The sequence below is a fragment of the Talpa europaea genome (genome assembly GCF_964194135.1).
Source record: "Talpa europaea genome assembly, chromosome: 12".
NCBI lineage: Eukaryota > Metazoa > Chordata > Mammalia > Eulipotyphla > Talpidae > Talpa > Talpa europaea.
Window position 1 is genome coordinate 44,987,032 of NC_140079.1, and position 24,556 is coordinate 45,011,587.

General features: G+C 40.1%; 1 pseudogene across 1 annotated transcript; it reads left to right on the forward strand.

Annotated features, from left to right (window-relative positions):
- Window positions 1–739: 739 nt before the first annotated feature.
- Window positions 740–1,680, forward strand: LOC311181552 (olfactory receptor 7A10-like; annotated as a pseudogene). The gene has a single exon. The product of its transcript is annotated as an olfactory receptor 7A10-like (transcript).
- Window positions 1,681–24,556: the final 22,876 nt, after the last annotated feature.

The following is a 24,556-nucleotide window of genomic DNA, read 5'->3' on the forward strand; positions in this document are numbered from 1 at the left end:
TACAGGTCTGTCTAAAAACCCAAGAAACCCTAAAGCCCTCTTCACTCTTCTTTTCATAGTTGGTTTCCTTTATATCTTCCCAACTGTCCCTTCTAGAATATTATTAATTTTTTTTAAAATTTATTTATTTATACAAGAACTGGGGTACAGGTCAGATGTGCGGGAGGGTGAGCAGATTCACCAGAGACAGAGCCGGGAACAGAAAAGGCAGACTGACTGAAATACACTGCTGAGGGGAGCAGCAGGCAGGAGAAGTTTGTCTGGCCATGTGGGTATCTCTGGCTGGCAGGGATCAAACTGACACTGCAGAGGCTGCAGACAGCTTTACAGCGCTGTGCTCAACCACCTGTGCCACCTAGGAAGCCCTAAAATGTTATATAATTTTATTGCTTGCTTCTACATTTTTTTCTACCATTGAATTGGAATATCATTGTACAATGCCCTAAACTCTTTGCCTAGAGTATGCCTAAAGCACAGTCAGGAATCAATTTACATTCTTGAACTAAAATAATTTATTAGTAAAACTGTATAACACACAATCCATGGGGAAAAATTTGATTTGGACAGAAATTCTATATCAGAGGTGTCACTAAGTATCCCCTAGAGGAAATCACACACAAAGCATTATAATTAACTTCTTATAAAAATATAAATGGAGACATATCAGGTAGGTTTGTAACAAATGTTTATAAAAATAAATCGTGTTATTTCCCTTTTTCCTGTAAGTCAACTTCACTACATGAAACCAATCAATGATACACAAGTTTCAGAATTTCTCCTGCTGAGATTTTCAGAGGCAGCAGAACTCCAGCTCCTCATCCTAGGACTATTCCTCATCATGTACCTGATTACTGTGTTTGGAAACCTGCTCATCATCCTGGCTGTCAGCTCTGATTCCCACCTCCACACCCCCATGTATTTCTTCCTCTCCAACCTGTCCTTTGCTGACATCTGTTTCTCCTCCACCACCGTCCCCAAGATGCTGCTGAACCTCCAGACACACACAGCAAAGCCATAACCTATGAAGACTGCATCACCCAGGTATATTTTTTCTTACTGTTTTTAGGGTTGGATGTCTATCTCCTCACCGTGATGTCCTATGACCGCTTTGTGGCCATCTGCCACCCCCTGCATTACATGGTCATCATGAATCCCCGGCTATGTGGGCTGCTGGTTCTGGTGATCTGGATCATCAGTGTTCTGTATTCCTTAATACAAAGCTTAGTGTTGTTACGGCTGTCCTTCTGTACAAATGTGGAAATCCCACACTTTTTCTGTGAGCTCAATCAGGTGATCAAAATGGCCTGTTCTGACACCTTTCTCAATAGCCTGATGATATATTTTGGATCAATCTTACTGGGTGGTGGTTGCCTCTTTGGTATCCTTTACTCTTACTCTAAGATAGTTTCCTCCATCCGTAGAATCCCATCTGCTCAGGGCAAGTATAAAGCATTTTCCACCTGTGCATCTCACCTCTCAGTTGTCTCCTTATTTTATTGTACAATCCTTGGAGTGTACCTTAGCTCTGCTGCTCCCCAAAGCTCACGTTCAAGTGCAATAGCCTCTGTGATGAACACTATAGTCACACCCATGCTGAACCCCTTTATCTACAGCCTGAGGAACAAAGATATAAAGGAGGCTCTGAGAACATTCATTTTAAAGAAAACTACAAAAAGATAATTGTCCCAAGGTAGAAGAAGCACCCATAATTTTAGACAATAGAGGTTAATAGAAATTGGGCTTAACTGATCAAACTAAGAAATAGAGCATGTTCTTTTATTTTATTCTTTTATTGTGGAATTTCCTCTTATACCTCAATTTCTCTATTCAAATATGTAACTCACTTTATTAAACTTTTCATTCTTTCTAATCTCTAACAGCTTTTTCCTCTTTGGTTTTCCAACTTTATCAAAATTATTCAAAACTTAAATCAGAAAAATGTAGATAAGAGAGACAAAATGGATGTTTTAGAATATTTTTTCACAAATGTCATGTATCATACCAGATACTTTGTTGCAGTTAAAAGTCATCAAGTTCTGCTACTTCTAAAGAAAACAACTATGCATTGTGACCAAGGAAACATATATAATTTTGTAACAGAGATAACAGAGGAAGAACAAAAACAAAGCTTTTCAGATTTGAGTATGTCATCCTTTTGTGCTCACTACATTAACCAACTTTCTGACAACAAAGATGCTAATATACAGTGGGCTCCATACATACTAGGTTTTATTCACCTCCTTAGAATCCTGTTCTCCTTCAGCTCAGTGCATGAAAAGCCCGTTAGTCCACATCAACATGATTATCACACATTTGAGTCTTCACCAAGACTCATTTTAATAACTTAATATGATCTTAGAATCATATATAATCAATATGATGGGAAAAAATTAAATCGCATAATATATTACAATACAAAATAATTGTGTTTCATGCAGCACATCTACATCTTCAAATATGGAGGATTCATATCTGGTGTAAGGGTGTTAATAATGATTGGAATTGCAAAAAAAAAAAATCTGATTCATTTGTTGTCATTCTCTGCTCACACAGTTTTTTGTTTTTTGGGTTTTTTTGTGGGACCCTCGCTGGTGGCCAGGGAACGAACCAGTGCTGCAGAGGTTGCGGGCAGCTTCGCAGCCCAGTGCTCAACCGCTGTGCCACCAGGGGAGGCCCTGCTCACACAGTTTTGATGCTACTAAAGCTGGGGCTGCTTTCTTAGGTCTAAAGGAAATAGACCCCTTCTCATTTTTTGCATAAGGAAAAGGATAGTGATTTAATGCTATGATATCATCACACTTTATATATCTCCATTGCACAAGGGATTCTATCATCTTTTATGATGAAAGGATGACTATGAGAGAACTTAAATTCCTGTCTAGTCATGGATTCAATTCACTAGTTTTGCTACTAAAAAACACCACCTCTCCTAGTTACCTGAAATTACCTGCATAGAATTTTTAAATACAGTCGTATCAATTAGGTATAACAATGAATGCCAAACAAAACCCAAACCAGTTCATATTATTATATTAATAATTCTCCTCACTTCTATTCACCTTCACTGTAATATCAGTTAGCTACTACTGACAGACCATCCTACATGTAAGTGAGTTAATATCAGGCCTTGAGGACCAGAAAGAATGTGTGATGAGCCATTCTGCCCAGGGCTCCACAGGTAGCTTGAGTCTCTACTTTGTGTTTCTGAGGTTCATCCAGGGTGGTGCCTGTGCCAGGGGGTCTCTCCCTGAAATATATGCTCAGTTCACCATTTTTATGTATCTGCTTTCATGTTCCATTTTTGCAGAAAAAGAGTTTCAAATGTGAGTTTCTTTCACTTATTTTTGTGGTTCCTATTCCATATCTTAATATTTTCCTATGTTCTCAAGTAGAAGTGATAGCTTTCACCTCTGTTCACTTTGAATCAGTCACCTGTCTGTGTATCATACTCTGACCAGGCATTTAAAACTTTTTCCTGGGCCTCCCCGGTGGCGCAGCGGTTGAGCGCTGGGTTGCAAAGCTGCCCGCGGCCTCTGCGGCGCCGGTTCGATCCCCGGCTGCTCCCCGGCCACCAGAGGAGGGTCCCACATGGCGCGCAGACCTCTCCTGCCGCCCGCTGCTCCCCTCAGCAGTGTACTTCGGTCCTTCTGCCTGCTCTGCTCCCCACCCTGGCTCTGGTGAATTCTCTCACCCTCCCGCGCTTCTGACTGTACCCAGTGCATGTGTAAACAGAACAAACAAACAAACAAACAAATAAATAAATAAAAAAAAACATGCCTCTATAAAAAAAAAAAATTAAAAAAAAAAAACTTTTTCCTTTTAAGTAATTTATTAAACATGAAAAATATAATTTGTGTCTATTTACAATGTACTTTGTGATAAATAGAGCCATACAAAGCTACAATATACAATATACATGTTGTATATTTCCATTTGTGTCTAAATAAAGTGTACCATGAGATTTAATGGCATTTGGGGAACTTTGAAAAATGTATTCTCCCAGAACCTCAATTTCCTTTTTACTGAAGAGAATTTGAGTTAGGAAATATCATTTTAGATGACTGTTGCAAGATAGAAATCAAATCAATGGACATATTTTGCTGAAAACAAAATTAAATATTTAAAGTATTTTCCATGTATATATGTATATTTATTTGCACATAATTTTATTGTTATAAACATACACAAATATATGTACAGAACAGACTCAAATAATCTCATACTGAAAGGAAACATTGAAAGTTGAAAGGATAGAAACAAAAAGAATTTATGAATTAATATATAATTAAAAGTATACAGTAGTTTAACACAAAGACATAATTGTTTTTATTTTTTATTTTATATATATATATATATTTTCCATTGCTCTTGTGCAATGTATGCTTTCTCCTCTCAGGTATAGACCCTGTGGAATTCCCACCACCAGTTTACCCATGTCCCATCACCATAGTCTCTTGTATTTTTCCCACCACTCTTTTGATTCTTCACCCTCCTCCTCCCCTGCAGAATGTCACTGATTTATAAATTAAAACAGCATAGTATTTCTAAATTCCTTTTATGAGTGAGACCATCCAGTATTTTTCCTTTTCTTTCTGCTTATTTCGCTGAGTATGATCCCTTTCAGGTCCATTCATGTTGCTGTAAATTGCATGAGTTTATTTTTTTGATTGCTAAGTAATATTCCATTGTGTATATGTACCACATCTTCTTGATCCAGTCATCTATTTTTGGGCATTTGGGGACCAGGTAAAAACCTAATGACAATAAAGTAAAAAGCAAAATCAAAAAGCAACTATAAACCAGAGACACATTATGGGGTGAGGAGTGAGTAGGATCAAAACAAGGGGGGTGGGAATTGTATGGGACTATAATCAAGATGAAAATACATACATTGTGCAAAAATGAAAAATGATGTAAAAAATGTATAAAATAAAAAATAAATAAATAAAACAGCACAGTACTGTATGGTGGATAACATTTAAAGGATGAATTACTTTTTTCATCTTAATGCCACACAAGTGTCAGTCTTTTTTCACATTTATTTACTATGAATTATATTTATTGAGTGAAGCTGACTTAAACCACAGTGTAGGTCTTATGGGTATAGGCTTACACCTCAAAACCTGCATGTTATTTCACCATACTGACCACCAAACCCCAGATATCCTCCATTAGACCCACTCTCCCCTCTACTCCAGCCACACCATTCCCCTTTCTGGGATCCTCACTCTTAGTTCAATGTGCTCTTCACCCTCCTGTTTTCACCCCATCTTCTTCAACCCTCCTGAATGCCCCAGATCTATGGTCAGATTTCAAGACTTTGTCTTTTTTTCGTCTATTTTCTACATATTACTGAAATCATCCTGTATTTATCTTTGTCCTTGTGACTTATTTCACTTTTTGTAATCCATTCCAGCTATATCTATGTTGTCACAAATGTGATGATTTATCTTTTTTAATCACGAGTACATGCCATATCTTATTCATTATTCTGTTTCATTCTTTGAGGTTGTTTCCATATCTTGGCAACTGGAAATTGTCATGCAATAAACAGAGGAGTGTACATTCCTTTTGACTTAGTATTTATATTTCTTTGGGTAGATTCTTAGGATTGGAATTGCTGGGTCATATGACACATCCTTATTAGTGTTTAGAGGAACTTCAACATAGTTGAACATAGGGTCTGAACCAGTCTACATTCAACCTACTAAGGAGGGACCTTGTTCCCCACTCCCACTCCAGCACTTACTGAATTTGGTGTTTTTATTATGGTCATTCTTACAGGTGTGAGATGGTATCTCATTGTGCTTTTGATCTACATTTCCTGATAATAAAAAATGAACATATTTTCATATGTCTATTGGCTATCTGCATGTCTTCTTTAGAGGAATATCTACTTAGCTCTTCTGTCCTATTTATGATTGGGTTGTTTGTTTAGTTATATAAGATCTTTGTAAATTTACAATATCAATCCCTTGTCAGAAGTATGATGTTCAAATATTTTTATCTCAGTCAGTAGGATGTCTCCTTACTTTGGTTACTGTTTTTCATGCTCTAAAGGTTTTTAGTTTGATGCAGTCCCAGGTTTTTATATTCTTTTTTTCCTTGCTTCCTGAAATGTGTCATCAAAAAGTGTCATCAAAATACTTGATATTTTGTGGGACCCTCGCCAGTGGCCGGGGATTGAACTGGCACTGCAGAGGCTGCGGGCAGCCTCGCAACCCAGAGCTCAACCGCTGCGCCACCAGGGAAGGCCCCAAAAGATATTTCTGAAATTTGTGTCATGTAGTGTTTTCCCTCTTTCTTTTATATATTATATAGTTTTATATCTTACATCATTTTTTTCATCCATTTTGAGTTGATTTTCATGTATGGTGTGAGACAGTGATCAATTTCAATTTTCACATGTAGCAGTCCAGTTTACCCATTGCCATTTTTGAAGAAGTATTCTTTATTCCAGTGTATATACATTAATCTTTTATTGTCCATGACTGTATGGTTTTATTTCAGGCATTCAGTTCTATTCCAGTGGTCTATGTGTCTCTTCTTTTTCCAGTACTGTGCTGTTTTAAATATTATGTCTTTTTGGTATAGTTTGGAGTCTGGAAGTGTGATATCTCCATTGTTAACCTTTTTAATCAGGAGAGCTTTGTCTATTCAGGATTTTTGTATTTCCATTTGAATTTCAGTAATATTTGTTCTATATTTTGAAGCATGCCATTGAGTTCTTTACTGGATTTGTTTGAATTGGTAGATTTCTTTGACTAAGATGGACATTTTGACAATATTGATTCTTCCTATTCATGAACAAGGAATAATTTCCATTTCTTTGTGTTTTCTGTTATTTCTTTTGACAATGTTTTATAGAGGTGTGGTGGGAGACGTATGGGGAGGCTTATAATTGCAGCCTTAATCTTGATTTGTATTTTAATTCTATTCCTTCTGTCTCACACTTGCCTAACCCAGTCTGCCTTTTCTTGTGGTTCCCAGCCAGAAGATGCCTTAGATTTATGGCAAGCTTTTGAGCCTCAGGAGTTCCTCTATGGGCCCAGCCTTTTGGGAATTTACCCCTGAGGGGGATGTGTAGCTTTGGGTGTTTCACTGGGAAACTTTATCACTTTGTCTCTTTTTATATGCACACTAATCTATTAAAGTCCTTACACACTAAGAGTATGCTTTGTCTTTATGTGGCAGAAGGCAGAACCTCTCTAGAGCATGCATATTTGGTGGTCCTGGGGTGCCCTTCAATCTGCACATTAACAGTTTATGTTCATATTATTGAAATAGGAAAGTCACATGATCTTTACAAATGTTTGGGAAAACACTCAATTGCTATAATACCATCTTAAGTATGGTCTTTATTTTCAGTTTTTACAATGGTTTGCCATAGAGGGAAAGGGAGGCAGAGCTTACTGGCTATGGAGACACTAGCTAATTCTTAGGACAACAACATTTTTCTATTAATGTTATTTTCTAATAACATTTTCTATTAACATTTTTGCTTGTTAATGCAAAAACAACTAGTCCTGAATCTATACCTCCAATCACTTGTTTATATCTAACTCTCACACAAAAAGCCAATAAACCCCTGCCCTAAAGTCACCAGGGCCAGGTGCCAGGAAATAGGAAAAGTATCCAAATTCTGAAAGAATCATTAAAACTAACTACTCACGAGCCATTTATCCTGCCCTGCCTTGCCTATATATGACTAAAAGCTCTCACCCACGCTTTCCTCTCTCTGCCAGACTCTGTCTCCTGACCTACACTGGGGCTTCCCCATGTGACAAATGTGGCAGTTTATGCCTCTCATGTCTACAGAAACTCTGAAAAATTACAAACTTCTTTTCACGGCCTTGAGTATCTTGGGATATCATTAATTAGAGTTAAAATTTAGTCTCAGGTCCCCATCCGGCCACCTGTGCCCAGAAGGGGATCCAGTCAGCACCCTGGCAGACCAAGGTTGCACAGAAGTGCTATCCAGATTGGCCATTTTAGATCAGGGACCTTTTGTATGTCTGCTACACACCTAGACTGTGTGGAGTTGGGAAAGGGCTGCGCTCACAGCCAGAGGTGAACTGAAAAGCCCCTACAAGCCAGTCCCCATCTAGCTGCCAAAGCCCAGAAGGGGATCCAGTCAGTGCCAGGGCAGACCGTGGGCAGACGGAAGTGCCCTCCCTACTCCCCATCTTAGATCTGGGACCTTTGGCATGTTCCCAACACACCTACACTGTGTGGAGATGGGAAAGGGCTGCACCCACAGCCAGAGGTAAGCTGAAAACCCCCCACAAGTTTGTGAGCTGAAAATCCCCCACAAGTCCAGCCCCGTCTGGCCACCACTCTGAGCCCAGAGGGGGATCCAGCGATTTGGAGCCCAGCAGGTGATCCTGCCACCACTGTGGGACCATAAGACTCTCCTTGAAATTAAACAAATACAGAAGAAGGCAATTCTCTGACACAGTAGCCACTAACATATTCACAGTACTACTGCCCTACCAGAATTCAGACATAACAGTTTTTGACTCAATGGACCACTAGTTTTCGACATCCCAGAAAGAGCACACCAAAAAGATGCTGGCCAGTCCCAGCAACACAGTGTCCCAATGCACAGGACAAATTAGAAAACAAGCAGCAGGGAGAATAAAAACTACATGCAACCAAGCAAATCCTCAGGAAAAAGACACACCACAAAAAGAAAACCACCCACCAGATTGCAACAACAGTGACTTGGAAGAACTTCTGAGCCTTCCGGAAAGAGAATTTAAAACTGCTGTGATTAAAAAACTGACAGAAGCCATTAAGGAAAACAACAATCAGAAGAATGAATTGAGTCCCTAAAGAGGGAAGTGAAGGAAATGCAGAGATCAAAGGATTAATAGAAGAGCTAAAGAACTCTGGGAAAAGCAGCAATAACAAAATAGATGAAATGGAAGAATGAATAAGCACTCTCGAAGACACAGAAATAAAAAGAACCAAAACAGAAAAGGAAAGAGAATTATGAATGAAAAAAACTGAGGCCAAATGAAGACAAATACACAGCCTTTGATTTGGAGAGATTATCTAAATACTGTGGTAAAGTACAAGGAGGTTAGAACTCTGGAAGGCAAGTGTACATGAGGAGTATTAGAAACTGCATTCAAATAGGAACACAGAATCAGCAGGAAATTATTCTTTTGTGTCCATGCCAATGTCCCTGAGGGAAATGATGTGCTCAGAGGTGGGAGTAACAATGGAAGCAGGGTTAATGAGCAAAGAGAGGCAGCTGCAAATATCTGCTGCAATTCCTCAACATGTGGAACCTTAGGCTGGACAGGGATGGTTGCTGACTTTGAATATCTATGTCAGGCTTGGAGACCAGTGTTTTCCACTTCCTGCTCTCCTATCTGGGAACAGAGCTTCATCCTCTCAGACACCCCATACAGGTGAGTCTGGGAGCCCAGTCAGGGCTTCAGGAAATATGAAGAGAGAATGTGAGCACAGAAGTTTTACCAGGAATTACCCAGTAGCCTAAACTGCATAGTTCAAAGCAAAGATATTATTATTGTTTACTTGATTGACAAATCAACGGATGTGTTTAATATGATAAAAAGGGAAGTTTCTACTGGATGCATCAATACAGGATCATTGTTAAAATTAAGTAAAGGGATGACAGCTCAGTTATATAGGACTGAGGCAAAAAATGAGAAACAAAGTGATACCACTTAAATAAGACATATCCAAGGCATTTTGCATTTTTTTAAGAACTGTGGTGGGTGCGAAGGGTGAAAGGATTCATCAAAGAGCAGGGAACAGAACAGGCAGATAGACTGAAGTACACTGCTGAGGGGAGCAGTGGGCGAGTCAGGAAAGGTCTGCTGCACCATGTGGGTAGCTCCCTGGCTGGCAGGGATTGAACTCTTGCTACAGAGGTTGCCAACAGCTCCACGGTGCTGCGCCTCACCCCCTGTGCCACCAGGGAGGCCCCAAGGTGTTTTGCATTTAATCACAGCATTTAGTGTATTAGCTTGGCAGGCAAGTGCAGTCAACAGAGAGCATTTTTTTTAATTTAAAATGCATATTTAAATATGTTCAGTATGTATTAGAAAGAAACTAAAGGGGTAGATGTTAATGTGGAACATGAGTTTTTGAGACAAACCTTCACATTATCATTTCTAATATGGATATTAACATGAAAAATGCATTAAAATGCCTAAGGCATGAGTGCTAGTGATCTTTCATTGCAGTTATTTCATTGTGGAGACAATGGAAGCATTTGAATAGAAGGAAAAAAATCACTATATATCATTACCAGTTAGAAACACTGATTTGGAAAGGACCCATATTAAACCTTAACATATACTTACCAAATCCACCAACCACATTAAGAGGAAGAGAACTTGTGTAGAGGCAGGATGGGCACAGAGCAGGATCTCTATGACCTGAGCAGACGGGAAGAAGGAGAGAGTCCTGTAACCTCAGTGGCTTTTTCGGGGTTTTATTGGGATTTACCAGGTACACAGCAGGCAAGGGTGCTGGGGAGCTGGGAGGCTGGCAGGCCTCCCAGGCCCTAGCAAATCTTCACTTTCTCTAGGCTCTCCAACGTTCTCTCTTTCACTCTTCCACTCTGTTTCATTTCTTTGTTCTGCTGTTCCGCTTTGCTGCCGGTTCTATTCTGCTGTTCTGCTAGCATCCCTGTGACATTGTCATTGTAAGCCCAGTCTCTCAGCCCAGGTGAATCCCATCTAAATATGCCTATCCCCTATTCCAGGTGCCTGCCCTCAGGCATGCATTCAGGACCACAGGGATCTATCATTAATCCTAATGGCAGGAGGGTAGAAAAGCCTGATACCTTTTATTCACCCTACAACTAGTTTCCCACTATTTTGATGAATATTTCATCAGTATAATGGATTGGATGGCTTTCCGAGTTCAACAGATAATATGAGGCATATCCAAAATTTGAAAGTCAGTTTCTGATTCTAAAAGTTTTACTTTTAATGTTATATAGAAAGTCTTTTGCCTTTTCATATATGTTGTATATTTTTGCGCCATAACTTGGAGATTTATTTCCTTTGATCATTTTTCTAGTAAATTTGAGTCAGTAGGTACATGAAAAATAAATTTATCACTCCTTTCTCTTGAGGATAACTGTTTTACTGCTTCTGCTTGACTCAGCAAATACAAAGAGCATTATGACAATTAAGGAACAGGAATGGAAGTCCAATCAAATAAAATTGTACAAGTTCATAAAAATGTTCGAGCAGACCATAACAGAAAGGGCACATAGGTGATTTGTGTTTCTTTGAACAAGATGAGTGTGGAGACATACATCTGGAGTTTATGGTCAAAGGCCCAGTTACAGGTTGCAGCTGCAGGGCTGCCACTCAAAAGAGATCCTGGGGAGAAGAAAGCTAACCAGTGTGGAGGCACACACACCTGATGGAGAAATATGTGCAGAAAATCTGGGTGCTCTCCATAAACCAGACTGCTCCCCAGTAAAAAGAACAAATACAGTGCACTGGATTATCAATATAATGAAAGATACCTACTGAATGGTAGAATATATTTCCATAACATACAACTGACAAAGGACAAAGGACCGATACTGAAGATTTACATAGAATTCACACAACTCAACAAAAACACATAATGCAATAAAGTAATGGAAAGAAGAATTGAAAAGACTTACCCATACATAGATGGCCAAAACTAATGAGAAAATGCTCACGATCACTTTTCCGAGAAATACAAGTTAAAGTGATGAGATACCAATTCGAACCTGTGAGATATCAAAAATGAAGAAGTGTTAGCAAGAGTGTGAAAAAAATGGAAACCCTCTTACACTGTTGGTGGAAATGTAGACTGGTCTTGCCCCTGTGAAAAGCTGGGTTGAATTGTTCAAAGCACTAAAAATGGATGTGCCATATGACCCAGCAATTCCACTTCTAATAATCTAGATAAATGACAGAAAAAAACAGTAATTCAAGAGGGAACTTGCACACCTATATTTATTGCAGAACTATTTACAAAAGTCAAAATATGTAAACAACCTGAAAAACCCAAAAGAGATGAATGGATCAAAAAATTATGGTGTGTGTTTGTGTGTGTGTTTATGCAATGTAATACTACACAATGATCAAAAAGATAAACACATGCCATTTGCAGCAACATTGATGGAGCTGAAAGGGATTATGCTGAGTGAAATAAGTCAGAAGAATAAGGAAAACACCAGATGGTTTCACTTGTATGTGGAATATAAAGAAACTAAGCAAAAGATCAGGCAATGACAAATCTTGAAAGTTGGCTATAGGTCTAAGGTATCCAAGAGTGGTGGCAGAGGAAGTGAAAAGAGGAGTGATGAAAATAGGAGGTGGGAGAACACATTGGACTATGAGTGAGGCTCTGTATGATAAGGAAAAATGTCAGGCTTTTCTGCCCTCCCGCCATCAGGATAGATGATGGATCCTTGCGGTCCTGAATGCATGCCTGATGGCGGGCACCTGGAGTAGGGTGTGGGCGTAGGTAGATGGGATTCACCTGGGCTAAGACTGGGCTTTTAAGGACGGCGTCACGGGGATGTCAGCAGAAGCAGAGAAAGAAGCCGAAAGAGAAGCCGAGAGAGAAGCAGAAATGGCCGGAGAGCCCAGATAGAGTGAGAATTTGCAGGGGGCTGGGAGGCCTGCCAGCCTCCCGGCCCCCCAGCACCCCTGCCTTCCACGTACCTGCTAAATCCCTGCTAAATCTTTAATAAAAGACCTGCAAAAACCACTGAGGACTCTGACTCCTCCTTTACCGGTCTGCTGGATCATAGAAAACCTGCACTGTGTCCATTCCTGTCTCTTATAGGCTCCCAGATGGGATATGTGGTGGGATGGGAGCAAAGGGGAGATGGGGCTTGTAGTGCCAGGAAGGCACAGAGCAGGATGTCTATCATCCAGGCAGATGGGTAAAGGAGAGTCCTGGAGCCCTCAGTGGCTCTTTCAGACTTTTATTGAGCTTTTACCAGGTATACAGCAGGCAGAGGTGCTGGGGGGCCGGGAGGCTGGCAGGCCTCCCAGCCCCCCATGAGTCTTCACTCTTTCTGGACTTTCTGGTGTTCTCATTCTTCTCTCTTTCTGCTCTCTTCTCATTCTCTTGTTCTGCTCCCGTTCTCTTATTCTCCTCTTGTTCTGCTTTCTCTTTCTCTGATGACATCCCCATGACAGTACCCTTATAAGCCTAGTCTCAGCGCAGGTGTACTCACCTATGCATGCCCACACCCTACTCCAGGTGTCTGCCATCAGGCATGCACGTAGGACTGCAGGGATCCTTTATTAATGCTAATGGTGCAGGGTGGAAAAGCCTGATCATTTTTCATTTACCCTACAGGGTTTAAGGAACTGGTCCCCAGGACCTCTGGTGTTGAGTGTGGTGAAATAGCATAATTTTTCACTTACCCTACAGGGTAGTAGTTTACACTTCTACAATTTCATGTTATTTCACCACATATTTCCGTTCAATAATAAAGGCATTGATTGGTTGATTCAGGAAAGCTCGTTATGCAATAATAGCTAACTGATACTCTAGCCAAACAGCACTGAGAGCAATTGTAATGGTCTATTGCCTTTTATTTTTGGCATATGTTCTTGTTAGCAGACAGGCTGAGGAGCACCCCAGGACCCCCAAACCTACCTGCTCTAAATGGGTTCTGCCATCCGCTGCATCAAAACAAAACATACTGCTAGTGTGTGAGAACTTCAATAGGAAAAAAAAAACTTTAATAAAAGTAGTATACAGTACAAGAGAGAAAGATATAATTAAAATAATAGCTCCATGAAACACAGTTACCCATTGTAGGGTAAGGTAAAAAGCATCAGGTTTTTCTGCCCTCCTGCCATTAGGATAGATGTTGGAAACCTGAGGTCCTGAATGCATGCCTGATGGCAGGCACCTGGAGTAGGGTGTGGTCATATGTAGATGGGATTCACCTGGGCTAAGACTGGGCTTTTAAGGGTGGCATCATGGGGACACCAGCTGAAGCAGAAGCAGAACCACAAGAGAGCAAAGCAGCAGAGACCACCAGAGAATGCCAGAGAGCCCAGAGTGAAGACTTGCTGGCAGACCTCCCAGCCTCCTAGTACCCCTGCCAGCTGTGTACCTGGTAAATCCCAATAAAAGCCTGCAAAAGCCACTGAGGGCTCCAGGACTTCTCCTTACCCCGTCTGCTTGGGTCATAGAAAACCTGCACCATGTCCTCCTGCCCCTTATACCCATCCTCTTGTGACAATGTTCAGCCAAACTGGGTTGGCCCAAAGAGGGGTGTAGGGTAAGGTAAAAGGTATCAGGCTTTTCTGCCCTCCCTCCATTAGGATAGATGACGGAATCCTTGCGGTCCTGAATGCATGCCTGATGGTGGGCACCTGGAATAGGGTGTGGGCATAGGTAGATGGGATTCACCTGGGCTAAGACTGCGTTTTTAAGGGCGGCGTCACAGGGACGCCAATAGAAGCCATGAGAGAAGCAAGAGAAGCAGAAGCTGAGAGAAGGCTGGAGAGCCCAGAGTGAAAACCTGCTGGGGGCTGGTCATCCTTCCTCTTCCCCCAATCTTGCCCCTTTCTTCTCATCTTCATTCCTTTTATATTTCCTTATCATCCTTTTCTTTCTTCCTATCTCTTCTTTCACTCCTTTTTGTCTTCCTATATTTATACTCTTCCAAGACATACCTAGAGGGACCTAGCTGTTCAACAGAGAAGTACATCCCACTCAGCCCCCCAGCACCCCTGCCTGCGTGTACCTGGTAATCCCAATAAAAGACTTGCAAAAACCACTGGGGACTCTGATTCCTCCTTTACCCAGTCTGCTGGATCATAGAAAACCTGCACTGTTTCCAGCCCTGCCCTTACACAGGGCCACTGAGGCCTGAACTCCTGCCACAATTCTCAGACACCTCCTGATGGGGACCCATAAGAAAGGGGCAAAAGCAGAAGGCAAGTCTGGAAGTAACGCAGCAAAATCAAGATAAAGGCTGCCTCTGTCAGCCTCCCACTGTTCTCTTACCCAAACCTCTCCTATGTGCCTCCTTCCATGTCCCTGGTACAGGTCCAGTGCTGAGAAGCAAGTGTAGCTTCTACTTCACATGTCTCTCTGCTCCATGTGCCTCCCCCAGGTCTTTTCTCCCTTCCTTCTTCTTGCAGCTCAGCTCCTGGGGTGGGACAGGGAATCTGAAAAAGCCACTGAGGGCTTCAGGACTCTTCTTTACCCATCTGCTTGGATCATAGAAAACCTGCTTTGTGCCTTCCTGACACTACCTACCCCAAAGACGTATACTGTGATATAAATCAATATAATCTCAATAAATAGAACTTAAGGGAGAAGACATCAACATGGTGGCAAGGAGACACTAAGATTAATTTCTCCCATAAGAAAAAATTGATCAGAGGAAATAACAGCAAGTTCCTGGCTGGACACAGACATGTTGAACAAACTTAGCAATGCAGGTGATTCACCCAGATGCAGAGAAAGTTGGAGCAACATGGGAAGGGAGAAGAAAATCACCAATCAGGAATCCCTTTCCCTACCCCCACACACAAAGCCAGGCTCCACTGTACAGCAGGATGGGAGAAAAGTGTGGAGTCCACAACATCTAGCACACCCTGAGACATCTGTGAGGTCTGGATAGTGTCTGGAGGGCAACTGGGTCCTCAGTGCAGATCCCAGCACCAGCATGAGCCCCTTTGTTGTGGCCCTTCCCTCTTTTCCCTCCTGCAGAGACAGGCTGGACCTAGCACAGATCTGAATCTTGCTAGGAGACATATCTTACTCAGGTCTCTGGCACCACATAGTGATCAGAACGAAAACACCACTTCCATCCAGAACCAGGGACAAGGAACTGCCCACAATTACTCCAGGAAGGGCATACCCCTTAGTCGGTTGCAACTACCAGTGGAAAAGGGCATCAGTTGGAACCTCATAAGGCTGGTCCCTACATCGGGGGCCTCTTGATAACCCAAGCCCTCCGGTGGAAGGAGGCCACAGGAGTGCCCACACTAGCCCACCAACTTCAGACGCCCAGAAAGAGTGCCCATCCTCCCATACCCACAGCTGTATTGGAGATAGTCAGAGATTTTTGGACACCCCACAGTTGTCCCCTCTCCTTTCTGTGCTTGTTTTTATCCTCCTTCAATATATCCCAAGGGAAAGAGTGGGCCCTGGGAAGACTATTCTACTCAGCCCTACAGTACCCTCCCCCTTCAGTGCACCAGGCTAAAACAACAATGACTGGGAGCCAGCAGAGTCCTGATAAGAAATTGTGACCCCGCTTGTATGTGTGTGTGTGTGTGTGTCAGTTGGTTGTCTGTTTTTCCTTTCCTTTTTTCCTATTTCTGTTTTCTGGTTTTTTTTAATTCTTCTTTCTCCTTTAACATTATTATTAATATTTTCTCTTCTCGTTCTGTTACATTCCCTCCTCTTTCTCTTCATCCTTCCTCTTCCCCCAATCTTGCCCCTTTCTTCTCATCTTCATTCCTTTTATATTTCCTTATCATCCTTTTCTTTCTTCCTATCTCTTCTTTCACTCCTTTTTGTCTTCCTATATTTATACTCTTCCAAGACATTCCTAGAGGGACCTAGCTGTTCAACAGAGAAGTACATCCCATTCAGCCTGCAGGTACCTCTTAGTGGACTGGGCCTCAGAGTGTCTGGTGGTACAGCACTGCACATGAGACTCTTGAGTACCACAGGCTGAGATGTTGGATACCATCCTTCATAGTATGGTTGGAAAATCAGGGTCTCCTGGAGCAAATTACAGCTCAGAACAACATCTACCACAAAGGAAGAGCATCCAGATGAGGCTACAAGAACCCCCTACCCTAAGCCCCATTCACTGCAACATTCCCATACCCTCAGTAGAGAACCTGGAAGAGCCACCACTGACATCAACCACCTGCCAGATGAGCACACAGGTGGAAACTGCAGGAAACTCCCAACTCGCAAGTCCAGTAGCTTCCAATACCCTGGGAATAGCAAAGTGAAGTACCACCTGCCTACAACAGGGGCCCAGCTGAAAAGATCAGAGGGAGAAACTCGGGGGGGAAAACCCACCTACACCTCTACTCACCAGCCACAGCAGTTCTGACCTAAATATTCATGCCTCAGCAAGAGAAATCAAAAGTTATGCCAACCAGCACCAGAAGTAATGGGGCACTACAAATAGAGCAAACAATGGGAAGAAAGAAAAATACAAGGAATCAAACTGGACCTGCTAGGAACAATACACCAGAGAAAGAAAGTCATCCTCCAGAACCCAATAATATGAACACAGAAGAATCTCTCTGCCTGGAAGAATAATAATTCATAATGGCCATAATGAAAACACATAAAATTGAAGAGAAAAGTTAGGAAGGGAAGAGAATATTAACGATGAACTGAGGAATGAGAATGAATCCCTAAAGAAGAAATTGAAGAATTGAAGGATATCCAAAGATTAATGGAGGAACTTAAGAATTATGGAGAAAACCATGAAAATAGAAAAAAATGTAAGAATGAATCAGTACTCTTGAAGATACAGATATAATAAGAACAAAAGAAGAAAATGAAAAGGGAGGTACAAAGGATAAAGAATGAAGAAACACTTTGAGAGCTATTGAACAACATGAGGAAAGGAAATATAAGATTCATAGGAAAGTGAGAAGGGAGACAAAGGAACTGAGAAACTATTTGAGGATATACTTGAAAAGAAATTCTCAAGCGTGAAGAAGGAAATGAAAATAGATATACAGGAAGCTAAAAGAACACCAGATTAGCACAATGAAAGGAAAACTACAACAACACACATGATAGTAAAGTTTCCAAGAGTCCAAGACAAGAAAAAAGTAATAAAACTGGGCCTCCCTGGTGGTGCAAGGGGTTAAGCACAGCACTTTGAATCAATCCACAGCCTCCCGACCAGCCAGGGAGCAACCCACATGGCGAAGCAGACCTTTCCTGTCTCGCCCGCTGCTCCCTTCAGAGGTGTATTTCAGTCAATCTGCCAGTACTGTTTCCCACTCTGTCTCTGGTGAATCCTCTCACCCCTCACCCCCGTACCTCTGGCCTGTACCCCATTTCTTGTATGTATAAATAAATCTTTTTAAAAAGTAATAACATGGATGAAGGCAAAGAAAAAGATAACCTATAAAGGAAAACCAATCAGGCTGAAGAAGAGAAGAGAATAGAATGGAGTGACATATTTTTAAAACTCCAAATCAACAAATGCCAACCAAGAATACTTTAACCCCACAAAGATCTCCTTCCTGTATGAAGGAAAAATAAGGACCTTCTCTGAAAAAATAAAAAAAAACTCCAAAAATTCATTACTATGAACCCTCACTCCAAAAAAATATTAAAAGAAGCCCTAACAAAACCAACTGATGAATGAATAGAAGAAGAGAATAAGGTAAGGAGTAGAATAACAAAAAGGGTCAAAAACACACCCCAATGTGTCGCTATTAACTCTAAAATATAAATGAGCTGAACTCAATAAAAAGACACAGAGTGGCAAGCTGGATTAAAAAATAGAGCCCAATCTTCTGGGGCTCCAGAAAACAAATTTAACAATGAAAGATAAACATAGATTGAAAGTAAAAGGTTGAAAAACAATCCTCCAGCAAGTGGAACTAAAAAGAAGGCGGTAACAGTTATACTTAGATCAGATAAAATAGATTTCAAACTAAAAAAGGTAAAAGGAGACATAGAACATCACTACATTATGAATAAGGGGACAATACACCAGGAACACCCATCACCACATACTCACCATCACTCATCATCACATAACGCCCATCACCACATACTCACCAAATGAAAAGCACCAAAATATATCAGACAAGAAGGCTCCCAGAGGAGCCAGAGGTGAGCTGGGAAGTTCACCATGCCAGGCCCCTTCTGGCCAGCAGTCCGAGCCCAGAGGGGAAGTAGGTACCCACCGCCAGGGCAGACCAGGCATGCAGGGGAGTGTGGCAAATACAGATGCTAACATATCAATATTAACTCTAAATGTAAATGGACTAAACTCTTCAATAAAAGACACTGAGTTGCAGGCTAGATGAAGAAACAAAACCCAACCTTTTGTTGTCTCCAGGAAACACATTTAGCTACAAAAGATAAAAATATACTCAAAGTTAAAGGATGGAAAACAATCCTACAAGCAAATGGATCAAAAAAGAAGGCAGGAACAGCTATACTTATATCAGATAAAACAGATTTCTAACTCAAAAAGGTAAAAACAGACCCCAACGGTCACTACATTATGATCAAGGGGACAATACTTGTAGAAGAAATAACATTCATTAACATATATTCACCAAACAAAGGAGCACCAAAATATATCAGACAACTATCATTATCTCTGAAAACAGACATCAAAAAAAAACACATATGTAGTGGGAGACTTCAACACAACACTATCAACAATGGATAGATCAAGGAGACAAGAAATAAGTAAAGACAATAAAGCTCTAAATAAGGATCTAGAGCGCTTGGGATTAACAAACATCTATACTACACTAAACCCAAAAAAATCTGAGTACACATTTTTTTCAAACGCATACGGATCATTCTCCAGGATCGATCACATACTTGGACACAAGACAAACATCAACAGACACCAAGATTGAAATCATACCAACCATCATCTCTGACCATGAAGGCATCAAACTAGAAATAAACCATAAAAAGAAGGCAAGGAACTCTCCTGCCTCATGGAGATTGAAAACCACACAATTGGAAGACCACTGGAATAATGAGGAGATCAAAGAAGAAATTAAAAAATTCTTTGAATTGAATGACAAGGAGGACACCAATTTCCTAAATGTAAGGGATGCAGCAAAGCAGTAATAAGAGGAAAATATATAGCAATACAGTCTCACATCAAGAAACAAGAAAGAACTCAAAGAAAAAGCCTAATCTCCAATCTCAAAGATCTAGAAAAAGAACAACCAAAAAAAAAACCAGTAGAAGAAAAGAAATAATAAAAACCAAAGCAGAAATAAATGAAATCGAAACTAAAAAAACAATCCAAAAGATCAATGAAGCTGTTATAGAGCAACCCCGATATTAAACGGGTTCCTGGCTGTGAGTCCTCACCCACGCGCTTTAAAGGGACTTATGAATACTCTACTACAGACACACACAAAAGGGTTAATAAAAGGTTTATTTACAAGAGAAAAGGAAATAAGGAAAATGTACAACTCAGGGAGAAAATAGGGAAATAAAGTCTTTAAAGCGTCCTACCCGATCCGACAACCTGGAAACCCAAAGTCACTCTCAGAGCTGGCCAGACGCTGCGAGCTGGTGGAGAGCCAAAATGGGGGATCCCCAAAGCCCATGTGTCTGCCTTTTGTATCCACCTGGCTGCTTAACCACACCCTCAGGTCCCAGCCACCTTCCCTTTGGTGGTGATGGGATTTGGAGTTCCCAGTGTCTTTGGCTTTGACCTGGGGTGGGGGTGGAGTCCACAAAGCCTATATGGAATTTGCTTTGGGACATCCTTTTCCCCCTAACAAAACCAAGAGCTGGTTCTTTGAAAAAATAAATAAAATAGACAAACCCCTAGCCAGGCTCACAAAGGAAAAAAGGGAGAAAGCACAAATAAACAGGATCATAAATGAAACAGGAGAAATCACAATGGACACAGCAGAAATCAAAAGAAAAATCAGTAACTACTATGAACAGTTATATGGAAACAAGTTCAACAATCTAGAGGAGATGGACAAATTCCTACAACTCTACAATCACCCAAAGCTAGATAAAGAAGAAATAGAACACCTAAATAGACCAATTACAAGCTGTGAAATTGAAATAGTAATCAAAAACCTCCCCAAAAACAAAAGCCCAGGACCAGATCGATTTACAAATGAATTCTACCAAACATTCAGAAAAGAATTAGTGCCTATCCTTCACAAACTCTTCCAAAAATTTGAGAAGGAAGGGACAATACCAAACACGTTCTATGAAGCCAACATTACACTAATACCAAAACTGAACAAGGACAACACAAAAAAGGAAATTGTATGGGGAATATAAAAAATAAAATTTAAATAAAAAAGATAAATACAGGATGATTTCAGTAATATGTAGAAAATAGACCAAAAAAAAAAAAAAGTCAGACAAACACAATCTTGGAATCTGACTATAGATCTGGAGCATTCAGGAGGGGTGATGGAGAAGATGGGGTGAAAAAAGCTTGGGGGAGAGCACATTGAACTATGAGTCAGGCTCCCAGAAAGGGGACATGTTATGGCTGGAGTAGAGGAGACAGCGGGTCTAATGGAATATTCCTGGGGCTTGACGGCAGTATGGTGAAATAGCATAGAGTTGTTGAGGGGTACACCTATACCCGTAAGACCTACACTGTGGTGTAAGTCAACTTCACTCAATAAATCTAATTCATAATAAATAAATGTGGTGAAAAAAACCTGACATTTATGTGGCAGTAACATGAAAAAGTAATTCATCCTTTAAATGTTATCCACCATATAGTACTGTACTGTTTTAATTTATAAACCAGAGACATTCTGCAGGGGAGGAGGAAGGTAAAAGATCAAAACAGTGGTGGGAAGAATACAAGTGACTATGGTGATGGGACATGGGTGAATTTGTGTTGGGAATTCCACAGGGACTACACCTGAGAGGAGAAAGCATACATTGTACAAGAACAAAGTAAAATATATATAAAATTAAAAACACTTATATTTTTGTGTTAAACTTTTGTATTCTTTCAATTATATCTTAATTCATAAATTCTTCCTTTTTGTTTCTATCCTTTCAACTTTCTCTCAATATTTCCTTTCAATATGACATTATATGAGTCTGTTCTGTACATATATCTGTGTATGTTTATAAAAATAAAATAATGTGCAAAATAATATACACATATACATAGAAAATACTTTAAATATTTAATTTTGTTTTCAGCAAAATATGTCCACAAAGTTCATTTCTGTGTCACAACAATCATCTAAAATGGTATTTCCTAACTCACATTTCTCTTCAGAAATAAGAAAATTGAGGCTCTGGGAGAATACATTTTTCAAAGTTCCCCAAATGCCATTAAATCTTATGGTACACTTTCTTTATTTCAACAACAATGGAAACATACAACATGTACTGTAGCTTTGTATGGCTCTTTCTATTCATCAAAAACTACATTTTTTTAATTTAAATAATAAATTTTATTTTTATATTCCCCCATACAATTGCAAACCCCCATTCTGAACCCAATCCCCCCCCCTCCCACCCTCCACCCCCCAAAAAGTGTCTCTGGTTCATAGTTTTTTGTTGATTTTGATTTTCACTTTCTTATATTCATTTTCCTGGTCCCTTATTTAAGTTTTCTAGATTCCTGCTATGAGTGAGACCATCCGGTATTTTTCTTTTTCTTTTTGGCTTATTTCGCTGAGCATGATCCCTTCCAGCGCCATCCATGTTGCTGCAAATTGCATGTGTTTATCTTTTTTGAATGATGAGTAATATTCCATGGTATATATGTACCACATCTTCTTGATCCAGTCATCTATTTTTGGGCATTTGGGCTGTTTCCAAAGCTTAGCTATTGTAAAAAGTACTGCTATAAACATAGGGGTGCAGGTGCTCTTTGGAATAGATGTTTCTGTGTCCTTTGGGTAAATACCTAGGAGTGGAATTGCTGGATCATATGGAAGCTCTATCTTTAGTAGGTTGAGGAAGCTCCACACAGCTTTCTATAGTGGTTGGGCCATTTTGCACTCCCACCAACAGTGCAGGAGAGTTCCTTTTACTCCACAACCTCACCAACATTTGTTGTTGCTAGTTTTTTTTTTTTTTTGATATGTGCCATTCTCACTGGTGTAAGATGGTATCTCATTGTAGTTTTGATGGTATCTCATTTGTAGTTTGATTACACAATGGAATATTACCCAGCAATCCAAAAAGATAAACTCATTGTAGATGGTATCTCATTGTAGTTAAGATGGTATCTTAATCATTTCCCTGATTGCAAGTGATGTTGAACATTTTCTCATATGCCTGTTGGCCATTTGCATTTCCTCTTCGGAGAAGTTTCTTTAAACTCTTCTGCCCATTTTTTGACTGGATTATTTTCTTTGATTTTGTTGAGTCTCATCAGCTCTTTGTAGTTTTTTGTGATCAGCTCTTTATCATGAGTGTTGGGTGCAAAAATGTTCTCCAAGTCGGTGGGGTTTCTCTTTGTTTGGTTATTGTCTCTTTTGCTGTGCCGAAGCTCCTTAAATTGATGTAGACCCAGCTGTTGATCTTTGCCTTCACTATCACTGCTTTGGGTGATGTGTCTGTAAAGCTGTCTTTGTGGTGCATGTCATGTATTGTTTCGCCTATATTTCCTTCTATATATTTTATGGTTTCAGGTCTTATGTAAGGTTCTTTAATGCATTTTGAGTTGGTTTTTGTGCATGGTGTGAGGTAGTAGTCAAGTTTCATTCTTCTGCATGTAGTGACCCAGTTTTCCCAGAACCATTTATTGAACAAACTTTCTTTGCTCCAGTGTATATTCTTTGCTCCTTTGTCAAAGATTAGTTGAGCATAAACCTGTGGGCTTATTTCTGCATTTTCTATTTGGTTCCAGTGGTCCGTGTGTCTGTTCTGGTTCCAGCACCATGCAGTTTTGATTATTATGGCTTTGTAGTATAGTTTGAAATCTTGGCGTGTGATGCCTCCATTCCCTTCTTTTTTTTTCAGGATGGTTTTGGCTATTCGGGATTTTTAGTGGCTGCATATGAATTTGATCAATATTTGCTCTATTTCTTTGAAGAATGACATTGAAATTTTACTGGAATAGCATTGAATCTGTATATTGCTTTTGGAGGGATGGCCATTTTAATAACGTTTATTCTTCCGATCCATGAGCAGGGGATGTCTTTCCATTTCTTTGTGTCTTCTTCTATTTCTTTTAACAGTGTTTTATAGTTTTCTTTGTATAGGTCCTTTACATCTTTTGTTAGATTTATGCCCAAATATTTGATTTTTTTTGTTTCAATAATAAAAGGGATGGTTTTTTTGATTTCTTCTTCTTCAGATTTATTGTTTGTGTATAGAAAGGCTACTGACTTTTGCATGTTGATTTTGTATCCTGCCACTTTACTGAACTGATTGATGAGTTGAATTAGTTTTTCTGTGGAGTATTTGGGGTTCTCTATGTATATTATCATATCATCTGCAAATAGTGATAGTTGGACTTCTTCTTTTCCTATTTGGATTCCTTGGATGTCTTTCTCTTGTCTTATTGCTCTGGCTAGGACTTCCAGTATTATATTGAAAGGCAGTGGTGAGAGTGGACATCCTTGTCTTGTTCCAGATCTTAATGGAATTGCTTTCAGCTTTTCACCATTGAGAATGATACTGGATGTTGGCTTATCATAGATGGCCTTTATGATGTTGAGGTATGTTCCTTGTATCCCAAGAATTTCAAGGGCTTTTTTCATGAATGGGTGTTGCACTTTGTCTAAAGCTTTCTCGGCATCTATTGATATTATCATATGGTTTTTATATTTCCTTTTGTTGATGTGTTGGATAACGTTGATTGATTTTCGGATGTTAAACCATCCTTGTGCCC